We start from the raw sequence: 16,111 nt of genomic DNA, 5'->3' as shown, positions 1-16,111 counted from the left end.
TTGTCCTGTGGTGAGATGGCCGTTGTCTTGCAGTTGGCCATGGCAAGTTGACTGGCAACATAGCCATAGTGAGTTGGCCGTGGTAAATTGACCATGTTGAATTAGCTGTGGCGAATTGTCATAAACCCTCTTGGTTGTTCCTAGATTAGGCTATTGTTTGTGGGAACTTGTACAATCTTCCATCTCTGTGCATTCAAAACCTTTGCAGCAGATATCACATATAAAAATAAAGTTTCTTTCAATCTGTTTCTCCATTAAACCTAAAATGAAAACTTGATTTCAACCCTACATTATTTTAAAGAGTCTTCTGGATTAAGAAACCTATCTGATCCCAATATTTCATTTCACTTTTACAGAATCACTGTAAGTACGTAATAAAAACTATCCCTCATGTTGGTCACATTTCCAAAAACTGTTTGACATTATATTATACCCCTAAATGTTTTGCTCATTTAATCATATAATATTTAATATATTCATCTTACTGATTCATCATCCATAACAATGTATATACCTTAGCAATAAGTTATTCATTGCTGGTACATACATCCTTTTTGAAACCAGTTCTTTCATCTGTAAAAGTAAAGCTATTTTTGTCCAATTTAAAATTTTCAAGCAATTGAACATATGTAACCATTGACAAGCAAAACCCTCTTCCCAAGTTTTCCCTTGTTTTTAACATAGACTCTGTTTTCAGCAAATGTTAATAATTCAGTATATTGTAGATCAACCAAGTAGATTTAACTCTCATTTTTCTTCTGAAAAAGGCTTCCTATGATGACATACAAAGAGGAACTTTCGGAGACAATTTTGTTTTATATCTATCAAACTCAAGATGGCATATCTAACAAAAAGACTCTTAAAATCTATATTACCATTAATTTTTATCATACACTAAGAAGAATGTTTGAATAGGTAACTGATAAGGTTATGTATCATTTAGATACTCCTGAAACATAATTTCCACATGGTAGCTATATTTGTTAACTACCTATTTGCAATAGGGAAGGACATTTCCTTCAATAAGTTCCTATTGTCAGAGTTAGAATAAGCATGATTTTACAAACTGACAGACTCAGCAGGTGGCAATCTTGTATTGTGAAATTGAGAAATGGTAGCACATATATATCCACTTAACTGTTATTTCCATTCTCTACAGAAAATGCTAAGAAATAGTCAAATAGCTTTCTACAGAAAAGGATAAATAGTAAGCCAAATAGTTTTGAAAAATGAGGTAGAGAGGGATATACACTAATCTATTTACATTTAAGCTGCACTGCATCTGTGGCCTACAGCCAAAATCATGTTTTGAAATGGGTATGCACCCTGTTTAACTAAAACGTATTTTCCTAGGATTGCATGGCTATTATGTTTGCCCAAGAAAAGATGCAGCTTTTTTAAAGAGAGGCTGCCTTGATGAAGAACTTTTGGATCTAAAGTGCTGTACATTCCTAGTTTACATCACCACTATTCACCATACCGCTCTAACTTTAGGTCCTTACCATTCTTGCTTCTTCAAAAGACCTAAAACTATCTTTTTTTTGGATCATTTGGAGGATTTCATCAGTTCCATCCACCTTTACTTTTCCTAGTCTTCCTCCTGACCAGTGGTAGGATTCAAATTTTTTAAACTACTGGTTCGTTGGGCGTGACTTGGTGGGCGTGGCAGGGGAAGGATACTGTAAAATCTCCATTCCCGCCCCATTCCAGGGGAAGGATATTGTAAAATCTCCAATCCCACCCCATTCCAGGGGAAAGTTACTGCAAAATTCCCATTCCCTCCCAAACAATTGGGACTCACAGAATCCCAGTTGTTTGGGAGGGAGGGAGGGAGGCAGAGAATAGATGGGGGTGGGGCCAGTCACAGGTGATATTTACTCAAATAATCAAAATTTCCGCTACCGGATCTCCAGAACTAGTCAGAACCTGCTGAATACCACCTCTGCTCCTGACCTGTGTTTTGTAATTCACTTATTCATTCTTTATAAACTGCCTCAGCATATTTCTTGTGTACTAGACTGCTGGCCCTTTAGATAGGCAATCCACAAAGACTATTGTGTACATCTATTGTTGCAGGGTATAACAACAGAATTTTGAAAGTCTGACAAAGATTTTCTCTCCCTCTTCTTATACAAAAAGAATGAAAAGGGAGCAGTTTTAACTTTCTGCCTCATTCCCTCCTTTCAGGGCTAAAGCATGAGGTAAGATGAGCTTAATGGCAGTTAATGATGGTTGAAAACCTTTTTCAAAGCTAACTCCACACTCCTCTGTACATAGACTCATTCTCGTATTGAAATCATATTCCTCAGCACCCATTAATTTTTTAACTACCATTATTGCTTACCAAACAACATCTTAAGTATTCCATTCTTGCTGTATTTAGCTTTATTTGTATGTTCTAAAATTCATCCATCCAGTTTCCTATCTTTAATATATTAAGGAACATAAATTCATTTACTCTAGTTTTCACTATTTCTGTTTGTTCAGACCAATTGTCTGGGAGTTTGATGCCCAGATTTTCAGATTCATAATTTTAACGTTGCATTATGCAATCTATCTTACATTTCTTGCAAATGATTTGTGTTATCAACCAGCCAACATGGCATCATCTGATAAAAAACTGTGAATATACATATCCTTGATGCACATCATCATAAGCTTTCCTTATACAGGTAGTCCTCAACTTACGACCACAATTGAGCCCAACATTTCTGGGACACAGCAACGGTCATAAGTATGAACCAGTTGCCAAGTATCTGAATTTTGATCACATAATCATGGGGCTGCTGCAAAGGTCGTAAAATGGTCATAAGTCTTTTTTCCAGTGTTATAAACTTTAAATGGTCTCTAAATGAACTGTCATAAGTCGAGACCTAACTATCTTAATCGATAAATATATTAAACAATTAAGTGGATATTTTTGTCTTAATGCCTGCTCAATATTGAACCATTTTCTTAGCATTCTGCTTATTTCAACCCTGCTTTACTTCCATTATATACAGCTTTTTTTGCATTCAGCAACCAATCTTCAAATCCATAATCATGTAAAACTTTCCATTATGGATTTCTTGGAATAGAGATAACTCAGGTCTGCTATATATGTTTAGTACTTGCTTGTGAACATCTATAATTCCACAATTCAAGCCTAATAATTTTATCATACAGTTTCATAAGTCAAGGAGTATATTCACATTTTATTTTTCAATAATCTCCTAAAGAGTAAAAATGCGCTCTCTGACTGATCTATAGCTGAACCAAACTTATCAAATTTTGTTCATTGGCCTTTATTGCACTCTTCAAATCAGAATTTTGTCCAACAGTTTTAAAGACATAATTAAATAGTTTTTTGCATTCACCCCTGTTTTCTTTCCATTAATGTAGGGGAACAATAGCAGCCTCATTTCAATAATTAGGAACATAGTGTTCACACATGTGTTAAATCACACAGACACTCAGTTTTTAAATATTTCTCTGCTTACCCCATCTACACATTCAAACTGTTTTTCAACATTCTTATAACTTTTATGGCTTGCTTTTTGTCAACTTTTTTCCTGGACACTAACATTTATAGTGTTTTTTAATCATGTTCTTAATGTATTAAAAGTACATTTTCATGTAAATTTATGCAAATTCCTAGAAGCATCTTGACACTTTTATTTTTAATTTCATTCACTCTACCAGAAGTTTCTTCTTTAGATCTCTTGATCCACTTACAGAATTGGATTTTTATTGCTGCCAAAATTGCTTTGCATTTTCTTTGTCTCTTAATCTTTACAATTCCTTGTTCTCTTTGTTTACATTATTTGCATTTTCGCTGGCTTACGCACATTTCCCCCCCTTACCTACAGTCTCTTTCATAATTTAATTAAAGGTATTTTTCATACTTCACATTAAGATAACTTAATGGCACTTTGTAACATAGGTGTTTTTACTTTGTTCCAAGCATTTTCCAGATCCTCTTCCCTCAAATCCTTTTTCAATTCATTCTGTTGGGAGAGCAGTTTCCTTCTAATGCTTTGTCACATGATTCATTCATTCTCTTATTGCAGGTGTTTCTGCATTTAGCAAAACTTTTTCCAAGCAATTGTTCAGTAAATAGTCACTAGTCTCATTCACTTTAGGGTTTACAAATGGCCTAGACACTTTCACTTCATTCCCTCAATTTATATATTCATGACATGTAAGTGAATATTTATTCTCCTGGAACACATTCATTGAGGAGGTAGCACAATGTTTCCTATTATTGCCAGTGAATGGAGCATAAACTGTAAGTGTCATCAGCCTAGGTGTTCTTACTGTCATAGACAGTCAAAACAAACATCATGTGAGTTCGTATTTCTCATATACATTTAGATCTTTCATTCATAACACTTAATTTTCATGCATGTATTCATTACCTTCACTCCACAAGATCATATAAATTCATTCAGATTTATTACATTCTTAGATTCAGGCACTTTCCCCCAGTTTATTAATTATTATAATGTATTGCATTTATATTCCAATTTGCAAAGTTCCATATGCTATAGGCAACCAGCTAGCCCCATAGATATTCAATTTCTCCAGCCATTATGAGTTTGATCAACTGAGGCTTTCACACAATGGTTTATTATGAAGATAAAGTTTAGACTAGATTATCAGGCATAGTTGCACCAATGCCTCATCTTTGCCTGCCAATAGTAAAGACAATTCTTGCAATTTTGCTAGGGTCTCTGATCTAGAGACTACCTTATACATCAACATACTGTTAGCCACATGCAATAAACAAGGAGATGTATGAAGTATAATGACATGCTATTGCAACTTTTCTCAACCTTTTTACCCTGAAGAAACCCTTGAAATATTTTTTTAGGTCTCAGAAATCCCTTGCACAGGAGATAGATGTGAACAGACATGCCTTTGCTAGTTTCATCTGGTGCCAGATGTTCTCTTTCCTAGAGGAGGGGCAGATCAGACAACCACTGGTCACTTCACAGCTTGTTTACTGCAATGTGGTTTATGTGTGGTTGCCTTTGAACACCATCCAAAAACTTCAGCTGGTTCAGAATGCAGTGGCATGGGCAGGGATAGACACCCTGGGATGCAAATGTAACATCTCTACTTTGGAAGTTGCACTGGTTGACAGTTTGCTTCAGGGTGCAAGTCAAGGTGCTGGTTGCACCTGGTAGAGAGTCTGATTATTTTATTTATTTTTACTTTATTTATTTTTATCCCACCTGTATTATTTTTTTACAAAAAAACTCAAGGTGGCAAACATATCCAACACACCTTGCTCCTCTTATTTTCCTCACAACAGCAATCCTGTGAATTAAGTTGGGGGGGGGGAAGGGAGGGGGAAAGAGAGAGAGAGGGAGAGAGAGACTGGACTAAGGTAATTCAAGGGACTGCCTATCTCTCATATGATTAATCTATCTCTGGCAGGTGTAGTGCACTCCAGGTTCCATCAATTAAACAATGCCACCTATAGAGATACAGCAAGCATGGCTTCTCTGTAGCAGCTCCTTCCTTGTGGAATGAAGCGACATCAAACACTTGCATGGTCTCTCTACCTACTAGTATTCCAAAGGGACAGATGTAGCTTTCTGATGTAGCTTTTTGCCCTGGGCTTTGCCCAAAAGACAGGTGACAGACCTTTGTTCCTTTTCCTTGCTCCTATTTGAGTTTGGTTTTTTTCTGCCATCTCTGTTCATTTTTGGTTGCTTTTCTTTTGTTCCTTGTATGTATGTATGATTTATTTATTTATTTATTTGTTTGTTTATTTAATTTGAAATCTGTAAACCATTCCGAATTTCTATGAATCAGGCAGAATACTGTCTAAATTTAATAAATAATAATATTAACCAAGAGGCAGGCTGGCAGCTGAGTCAAGGTGCACAAGAATGCCCTTTATTACAAGTGCTGGCATTGCACAGCACAGAGGGCAAAGTTAAAAAAAAAGAGCTTGTTTTAATTAAGAACACGTCCACGGCCGACCCCTCATGAAACTCAAGTTGAGAAAGGCTGTGCTAGAATGAGGCGTATTTGGACCTGAAGGGAAGCAAAGGTGCTTCAGATCAAGTATGCACAGCTTCATTCTTCCTGCTGGCTGCTTCTTTAAAAAGTATGCCTTTTCCTAAGCTTACAGGGTAGCTTTGCAGGCTCAGGAAAATATATTTTTGACACGCAGGATGCCAAGAATAAAAATAGACAAACAATGGTAGCAGCAGTTGACTTTTTTTCTGTATCCAACAATCCCTACCAGTCTTATTTCCATTTCCAGAAAACAATGTTCATAAGAAAAAGATACTGGACACCTCAAATTTTTATCTCTCTCTAGAGATTTCCAATTGGCTGTCAATCCTGTATTTAGCACTTCTCACACCTGCATTCCATATGAGCAGTGATCTCTACTACTTTTCCATAATGAACAGGTGGTTGTGCTCTATAAACTATGTCATGTCCTGCAATCGACTAGCTAGTTTCTCATAATAGCTTGGTTATTGTCCTTATGAAAAGGATTGCCTATTTGTCACCTTCACCCTAACCAAGTATATTCTTCATGATTGTTGTTTTATTAGAGCATATAGAGTGCATTCCATAAAAAAAACATAACCAACATCCTTCATGGGCCTGATCATGGTCCATCTCTAATGTTACTGTCAATCCATTAAATCTCGTATCAAATATCACATAAGTTCTGTAGGACAAAGAAAGACCCTTGTAAGACATATGATTAGGTCTATGACATTATTTTTGATTTAAGAAAATATAGGGCTAGTGGATGCCTTTTTATCATGTTTTCTTTGCCCAAGGGCTGCATCAAGGGAATGTTTATTTATTCATTCAGTGTATGTGACTGTTCATCTCAAATTCATTATAAGGGCAGCTAACAACAATTAAAAACACCATAACAATAACATAATAAAAATTATATGTAATTGACAGCCAGGGAAAAAAAAACAAATCAACACATCTATAAGTACAGGCTGTGACACACAATCAGATCTCTTGTGACAGTCATGCCTTTAAGTCATGATATGTCACATGATGCAATCAAGTTTCACGCCTGTTCTTTAAGGCCTTATGGAAGGCCAAGAGGGTGAGAGCCAGTCTAATCAAATCATGCAAGAAATGAGACTAAGATTCAGCTTAATTCTGTGACTTCCCCAAATACTATAACATTTAAGGAAATTTAAAATTTTTGATTATGCTCTGAATCAGCTGCAATCATGTGCTATAGAAATGTCAATAACAAACAAATCCTGTTTCTTCTTATCATGAAAAAGAGAAAAGGAAAAAAAACTTTGGACTCCTCTGATCACTATTAGTCTTGCATAAATATAACTCTCTGGAGTTATAAGATTTTGCTAGACATTTTTTTCTTTAGTTCCTAGCTTAGTTTGAGGCCATCAGCCTGAATGACTTGGTAGCTTGAACAAAAACCGAGTTTCTCAGAGGTCTTGATGTTTTTGAAATACACACTTTTTAAAAACGATTTCTGGGATAAGGATAAGAGTCTTGGTAGCAGCTCAATTACTTATATTCCCAAGTGTCAACAGCTCTTGAAGTCTGAATTCCACTTCCATAAAATTTGGCAGCAGATAGAAGAAGTTTATAGTTTTTAACAGGTCTTGATTTTTAGTAGTCATAGTGCTAGCAGTCTCTTGCTGATATAAGCTGGCTTGTGTAGTCAACATTCAAAAGCCTTCCCAGCCTTTTCTTCACAAGAGTAGTTGTATTCCAGATATCTCTTCATTATATTTTAATGGTTGAAAAATATCAGTAGATCTGTGGTTGCCTGCGTCTTGAACACTCTACTTGACTGTAAAATTGTAAGAGGTATAATGTACATCATAGCTTATTGGCACATGTTAAGAATGTCTTATAAGACTACCAGAGACACAGTGGAGTTTGAGCGCAGCAGGGATTAGACAAAATGATTGAACCTGCTATTCTAAACACAACGCTTAAACTCCAAGAAAGGCTAAAGGACATATTTCTAAGAAGACCTATACAAGACCTTGCTGCAAGCTATAGAAATGCTTGTTCCAAAATTTAAAATGATTTTTATTAGAACTAAGACCTAAATACAAAATATATAGGAAACATGTTCTTTTGAAACACAAACATTGCTTGTTCTTAAGATACTTATTATTCTGAGGGCTAGAAATTTGAAATCACATTTTTTTCACAGTATAAATTTAATAATCAACCATATCAAGTGAAAGAAATATTCTTGAATACATTAGTTTGTTGGAATGGCTGCTGCTTTTGGAAAAACTTTGGAGTACAAAGAATTCTTTATGAAAATGGGGGACATACAATGTTATTTTTCATATCTCTATGTGCTGTATTTGTTTTAGTTTTCCTACATTTTTTCTTACCAACTGTACCTTTCTCCAGTGGTGAAATCCTCCTGAAGTCTGCTACCGGTTCGGTGAGTCTGCTACTGAGTGCGTGCTTTCCGCACATGTGCACCTGAGGTGCATCCATGCAGTGCTAAAAAAGGAACGTTTTGAAGCCTTCCGAGTCTGCAAAGGTAAGTAGAACAGTGGGGGGGGGGATCCGTGTGCCATGCAATTTAGATTAGCTAGAAAGCAGGAAATCCGATGATTCTTGCTAATAATAATTGCACGTTACAGCTGGTCATCGGAAATACTGGTTCACCCAAACCAGTACCATTTTTTTTACTACTGGTTCGGGCGAACCGGTCCAAACTGGTAGCATTTCACACCTGTCCTTCTCCCTTCAGCAGCGCCAGGTTTGTTACAAGTTCTATTAACTGTCTAGATACTTTGTTTTCAACATCATTTACTCAAATGGCTGGAGCAGAGCTTCTTTTCCTAATTTTTGTGGAAGAGAGAAAGGCAGAAGACAAAACTTGGAGTAGGGTTACTTCCATGTCAATATAGGTGATGTTAATGGAAGAGAGGGCAAAATGCAAGTGAACTGGAAAGGCTGTGAAAAAAAATGCAAAGGGGGAGGGGGGAGTCGACTTTTCAGCTCCTACCAAGCCCTGTTGCTTGCTTGGTTGCTGTCTCTGCTGGGGGCAAGTATCAAGAGAGTAATTGGAGTAATTAGCTCCCAGTGATTTCTCACAGGTGAAATCCTCTGAGGGAGCAAGCTGGTAATTACTCTAGAATGATTATCCACGGCTGTGAACTTTGTGCCTGAGGCTTTTTAAGTTCATCTGTTTTCTACAGCGGCAGAACAGCTGCTATAAAATTGACATCTGGATTCCTCAGGGAAACCTCCCTCCATTTTTCCTGCATTTTTTATTGGTAAAAGTACAGAAGCAAAAAAAATATGAGTAGTTGAGTAACCTGAACTTTTTCTACCAATTGCATCCATATTAGCCTCGAAGCTTTGTTTTTTTTTAAAGTCATTCATGTGTTACTGTTCAAAGACTTGAGATACAGCATATATAATTTTAAGGTTGGAAGCATAAGCATCCTTGGGAAAATGCCTTTGCTGGGCTGACTTCCAGAATTCTTTGTCTTCCCCAGAAAGCAGATATATTGCAAGCAGTAGCTCTGCCTTTTGGGATCAATTCTTGGTACAGACTTAGGTTATCCTATAAATTATATAAGAATTGAGGTTGCTAAGGCCACATACTCTTTCCTTCAGTAGCTATAGTTCAACCATCTGATGAGTGTCATCAAAATAATTCTGTGTTAGGGATTTATGGCCTGATCTGCTCACTTGTCTACTAAAAAAACTTCAGCTTTTGTGAGGATAGATCATTGTTACCCTCTGATAGTATTTGCCAAAAAGTATGGATCCCATTTCATGCCAAAATGGTCAACAGATAGCTTTGTTGTATGTTCAGCATCTACACCTAAAAAGTATTGAAATTCTTCTTGCTGCTATGGAAAGTTATCACCCAGCTCCCTCCCAGAAAAATGAAATATCCTAGGAAATATTGAAGAGGAAGAATATTTCCCTGGATGTGAAAAGGAAGAAACATGTTTTATAAAGACAGAATAGCTCCCTGTAGCTTCCTGCCTCCACCCACTTTGTCAATGGGCCATTAAGAAGGCCAAGCCGGTCCACTTTACATAATAAAGAGTTCTCCCCTTCAGCTCCAGGGGGATGGGATTAAGGCATGATAATTTTGGCCCTTTACCCAACTCACCACATGGCATCTGAGAACTCAACCAAACCTGGATTCAAAACGCAGCCTAGAGAGTTGCCCCTGCATGGCCCCATGGGAGTCTGACAACCAATCAGAAGACAAGGTCAAGATCAAACCAGGGATAAAACCAGGGACTCAGCATATCAGTGTTCCCTTCTCTTCTTCTTCCCAACATTGAAGCATGTGATTACCTTTTCTGTTCAGGACTCAGGCCATGTGGTCCTGTCCACCATTAAAACCATCTTTCCAAGCAGCCTCCATGTCTCCAGTGTCTTTTTCCCCACTTGGAGCCGAACCCAGAAGGACATTTCTTCCAACACTGCATTGCAGGATCATACAGTTGAGGAAGCTACGAGAGAGACAACTTTCCATTGAGTACTTTGGTCACTTCAGGCAGCTGAAACATGTAACTCATGATACATTTATAAAGTTAGTAAATTAAGTGTCATTGAGTCAAGCTCAACTCTTGGTAACTGCCTGAACAAACACTTTTTAAACCTCCCATTCCCTTTTTAATGTGCTGTGATTGAAAAGAACATGGTGACTGGTATAGCTAAGACTATCATGTATTCATCCTTCTGCAAATACATCTTCAATGCCATCTCTCCAAGTTTCTGACAAACTTGGGGATTCTGCCAGGCTCCAGAAATGTACAGTTATTGCTGCTGGCTTAATAGCAGTAGTACCACTGGAGCCATTGTCGCAGATTGGCTATAGCCATGTCTCTGGGGCTTTTTGCTGGATTGTGGGTTGCACAGCCTGCATCTTCTGCTACAAGCCACATTAGTCTTGAGTGCACCTGGTAGAGTTTTGTCATTATTGTTGAATTTCACTAAACTCTTACAGTGCCTGCCTGGGTTGGCTTTTCCATCATTGCTCTTGTTATGCCCCGGATGCTGTTCAAGGCATTTAGAGGAAAAGCTACTTGATAGATCAAAAGACAATATACAGTTTCCCAAAGGAAAATGAGGATTAAGGATGGAAAGTTAGAGGTGGAAAGATTCCTACTGACAGGGAAGTCCTTCTGTGGAAACAGTAAGGGAAAAAAAAAGGACAACTGCATGTACAATGGAGTTGATCCTCTTCTCCATTAGAGCAGCTTGGCCCGAGTAAGCAACCCTTCTCCTTCCTTCAGGCTGACAGCTGCTAAGATATAGAGCAGTATATGGTAACCCTATGAAGCAGTAAACATCTTGGAATCTTATGTACCCTTCATGTCAAGAAAAATCCATGTGTTGCCATCAAATTTCAGAAATGATATAGGGGAGTTTGGATTTGAAAAGAAAGAAAACAACACATACTTCTTCTGAAAATACTGAAATGAAAAGGGATGTAAGGATGGCTTAAGTTCCAGTCAATTCTATGCAGAAAACAATTCCTTGAATGCCAAATTCTTACATTTTGAAGAACTTGCACAATATTCTTGTGGACTCAAATGGGATCAGGTCATTATTGTTTCAGCATATTGTGAGAACCCAGCTGTTGTCTCACAACATTTCCTAGCATTACCAGCCATCACCAAAGCAACATGAAGCATGTCCTCATTACTAGTAGTTGGACAACTTTAGATGATGCTATAAATTGCTAGAAGAAAATAAACTTAGAATGCTGTTTGATTATACAGCCATTTGTTTGGGCATAACACTTGTTTTGCTAACCTGCATTTAAGAGTTAGCGACAAAGTCCTGTGTGAATCAAGTCAAAAGAGTCTTATGGGTAGCTCTCACTCATTTCATGATGTATGTTTCATTTGGATTTATGAATTAATGATGTTAGGACTTTTTTGTTGCATCTATCCCTTTAGGCTTGAATGATAGGGAACAAGAGCAAAAATAAACATATATTATGTTCCATACTGTGTTTGTGAAATAACTTACTATAATATGCTTCCCTTTATGAGAGTGAGGTGTTGTAACCCTAGGTATATCAAAAGGATTGTGCAAATCCTTAGAGCCTTACTGGGCTTAACTATTTCAAGTGCAAACTGGAAATATGAAAACATAATGGCATGTTTACCACGTAGTCTCCCTCTCCATGGCCTGGTATTCAGAGAATGTTACAAGAAACCCCATGAGGGATAATTACAGAATATCTTGGTTGAAAGCAGAGTATGTGTTTGTGTGTGCATAGAATGACCAAGCATCAAAAGATTTATTGTATATTGTCCCATGCAAGCCCACAGAATTACTTATAGCTCCTGCCAATGCTTTTTTCATTGCTTAGGATTATTTATTTCACTGGTATATTCTCCCCACCCCCACAACCTGGGTCTAATGTTTTGCATTATATATGTTTCTTATTTAATCACTGATCACATCTTGATACTGTATGTTTAGTTTCATGACAACACAATACAGTAATGTCCCTAATGGCATATAATGATTCTCCCTTCTCTACTCAGGAGTAAGCACCAGTAAGTTAAATAGGTTTTACTCCCTAGGTACATACTTTTACAGTCCATTTTATACTTTTGTCTAAAAGAACTTTTATTTCTGTTCTGAATTTCTTGCATAATTTAGAATGGATATACTTTAACATTTTCTAGTTACCATTCCCCTTCCCCTTTTTAATGATTTACAACTGCTGCTCTCTGAGTATAATGGACACTTACGGCTGGTGTGTAAAGTTGTGGTTATATTGGAACTTGAACTAGGCCTAGATTTGTTTGTTCTTTTGTTTTTCTTCATCCTATATGGTTTCTAACATAGGAGAAGGGATTTAGAGTAAACGGCTCCATAAAGGCTTTAGCTTAGTTTGATTTGGGGGCTTCTTCTATCTGGAGCTGAACAAAAACAATTGTTCTTTCGGTAGGGTTTGGTAACCATATCTGCAAGAGAAACTCTGCTTTACTGCTTACTACGACTGATGTAATTTATTTACCTCAGTCCATTATTTAAAGAGGCTGGTTACCATATTTTAACAAAAAAGGGTAACTCTTGTATGTTTTAGGGTTTTTAACAAAATCTATTCATATGTACAAATACATATTGTAAAAGTACCTATTATAACTTAATTAGAAAGACAGTATTTCTCACTATAATAGCTAGACCATAAAATATGATCAAACAGAAGATCGGTTTGAACTGAGGGTAGACCTCTGATTCCCCTTTAGTAATGAAATGTTACGGCTACCGCATTAATCTTCTTTTATTTGTGAGTGTTAGGGGAAGTGTCAGGTAAATTATTTGCATAACAAAGTTCAAAAGTATAAGCAAGATAAGCTTTATAGACAGGACTAGAGCTAAATATGCATTTTATTCCAGGAGCATAACTACAACCAAGATCCTAAATGGTAAAACTATTTTATGAAAAGAGACACATATATTTGGGTGGACTAGCCAAACATTTGTGTGCCTGATCTGGATAAATCTCTGGCCATTCCTGTTGGACCTTTTGTTTCTTGCTTATTTTTAGCAGTGAGTAACTACTCATTTGTTCATTTAGATTTCTTGTTATTACTGTATTCTGTTAAGAAAACAAGGCTCTAAGCACTGTTTTATGACTATAATTAAGCAACAATGTAGTCTTACATTTCCTCTCAGTTTCTTTATTCCATTAAAATTGTCTACAGGATCTGTTCTGGAGAGGTGATGACTAAAAAGGAAATAAAACATGGCAGCTTTTGTTCTGAATAACCCTTAATTATAAAGATCTCATGTAATTAAAAATTAATTAGCACGAAAGAATGTTTGACCTACCTCTATTTCATGTCTGGCAAGATTTTTGTTAATATGGAAGAACATAAATCTACCTTTTAGATTTTAACTTTGATAGATTTATTAGACTTCCAAAGAAAGTAGCAAAAACATTGTGTTGATGGCATTTATTGAACAACCCACTAGATATTTTAGCTTTCAACCATGTTCTACAATTGCAGTTGGATTTAATTGGCTGTTTTCAAATCCATCTTTCCCTATCTTCTACTCCCACTCTTAGATCTTCTAGTCTTAGATTTTCCTTCACCTCTTTTCATGTTCTGCAGCTACTCTTGCTCATTTTCCCTTAAGGACCATTTGCTAAACTTCTTTTCTACAGAAAAAGTATATTAAGCCTTTGTTCAAAATCTTTGAACATTTGCCCTGTCGGTATTCCAACAACAACCAGAATCTGCTCTCACTGTCTGAAACTTATTTATTTATTTAATTAAACTTATTAGTCGCCCCCTCTCCCCACAGGGAGAAACTTTACTTCTCCAGCTGCTCAATCTGTCTGTGACAACATAAAGGTTTAATCAATCATTGGCAAAAAAGTCTATTGGGCCAGAGGAATAATTGGTATAAATGACAGTGACACCCTTTCACTGTTTTCTTTAAAGCATAAATGTGTTGATTATATTCATTGGCTAACTAATTCAGAATGGAAGCTTTTAATGTCTGGTTGCCATCAAATATTTCGCTATTCAGATAGTAAATATCCATTTCCGTAGAAAATTGGTTCCATAAGTGTAGTTAAATTGCACAATGTCTTTAGATAGAAATAAGACTGTTACCAACTTTGGACACTGACTGGGTAATAATTTGATCTACGACAGATAGGCCTATGGATTGCTTGAGGACTCCAGTTAAACATTTTTCTCTTTTTCATCCAAATTCTGTTTCTTCTAAGGTGGTCCTGTACCTTCTATTATTAATTGAGGGTGGTTTTTTTTCATAATATCATCAAATAACAGATACAGACTTTCTTCTTAGCTTTTATCTAGTTGCCATTATCAATGATGTCTATTTTACAGTAAATTAGAGCAGTGCATTATTCTTCTTTGTTATTTCACTCAATGGATAGTTTACACACTATCTCCCTGGCCCTATTAAGCAATGTAATCAAAAGTAGATTTTTTGTTCTTCTGCTGATGGGCAATATTCAACCAACATTTGTCTCTCAGTTCTGATTTTCTATCTCAGCCTGCTTATTCTGTAAAATTGGAGGATTTGTTTACCTTACCTTAGGTGAGTTTCTGGAGTTTTGATTTGTATTTATATTTTATTAAAGTTTACCTCATAGTTCCTATTATAGAGATGGAAAAAGTGCAACATGAGGTGTGTGTGTCATATGCAGCCTATGCATAGTAAACACCAGCAAGATTTAAGGAAATTTGAAAAGTGGGAAATTGTGTATTTGAGGCACACTTCTCTCTCCTAGGCCTATCACATATGGCATTTATAGGCATTAGCATCATGCTGTTGTGTTCCTATGGTCTTAATATCCTTGAGCAATTGAATGGATTTTCACTTGGCTTTGCTGCAACATGGCACTAAAGTTTTGGGGACCTGGAGAATGGGTCAGTTTTCTTTTTGCAGAAACTCTTGTCTCATCCTATACCAGGGTTGTCAAATTCGCATTGTCATGGCGTTGTCATGTGACACATCGTGAATTTCCCCCTTCATTAAACCGGGCATGGGCATGGCCAGTGCGTGATGCCATGGACCCACAAGTTTGACAGCCCTGTCCTACACCATCTTGCTACCAGGCTCTAGTAGACTTCACAAACAACCTTATTAGCAAACAGAATTTAAGCCTTTTAGGCAATTTCACAGCAAACTTAATTTTACCTGCTTATATAAATACCGTACTGTAAATCATTCTGACACCGAGCTTCTGAGTTCAAGTGAGCTATTACTTTTTTTCCATTGTTTTTTCTCCCACATATAAAAATTCTACATTACAGCCTATATAACCATTATTGCTGCAATTGCGGATAGCTTTTTAGTTGCAAAACTAAGTGTCATGGCCATCATCATAGCCTTCAGCATAAATTTATGTGCCAGAAGAATGTATTTCACTTTATGCCAACATCTCCGGGTTGTTTTATCATTTTTGTTTTGTTTTTGCCAAATGGCCAGACAAATGCTCCCAGTTTGGATTGTAGGTGGATTGTGGGTGAGATTGTAGTCTTTCTTCTTTCTATGCAAAGTGGAGAAAAAGGAATATGTGTACTGTACAGCAAGGCACTGCAGCTGAGACAGATGGGCTCTAGCTGAATGTCACCTTTTTACATTTTTT

The 16,111-nt window shown here is 36.8% G+C and overlaps 1 long non-coding RNA gene across 1 annotated transcript; it reads right to left on the bottom strand.

Moving 5' to 3' along the window:
* Positions 1–7,530: 7,530 nt before the first annotated feature.
* LOC309384716 lies at positions 7,531–9,013 on the bottom strand. Its single transcript, XR_014174106.1, has 3 exons — positions 8,714–9,013; positions 8,373–8,510; positions 7,531–7,801 (listed from the first exon to the last, which is right to left on the bottom strand). It is a non-coding gene; the product is annotated as an uncharacterized lncRNA (long non-coding RNA).
* Positions 9,014–16,111: the final 7,098 nt, after the last annotated feature.

This window comes from Natrix helvetica, assembly GCF_964273705.1.
Source record: "Natrix helvetica genome assembly, chromosome: 1".
NCBI lineage: Eukaryota > Metazoa > Chordata > Lepidosauria > Squamata > Natricidae > Natrix > Natrix helvetica.
The sequence above is the reverse complement of the archived record's forward strand: the minus strand, read 5'-3'. Positions and strand labels throughout refer to the sequence as shown.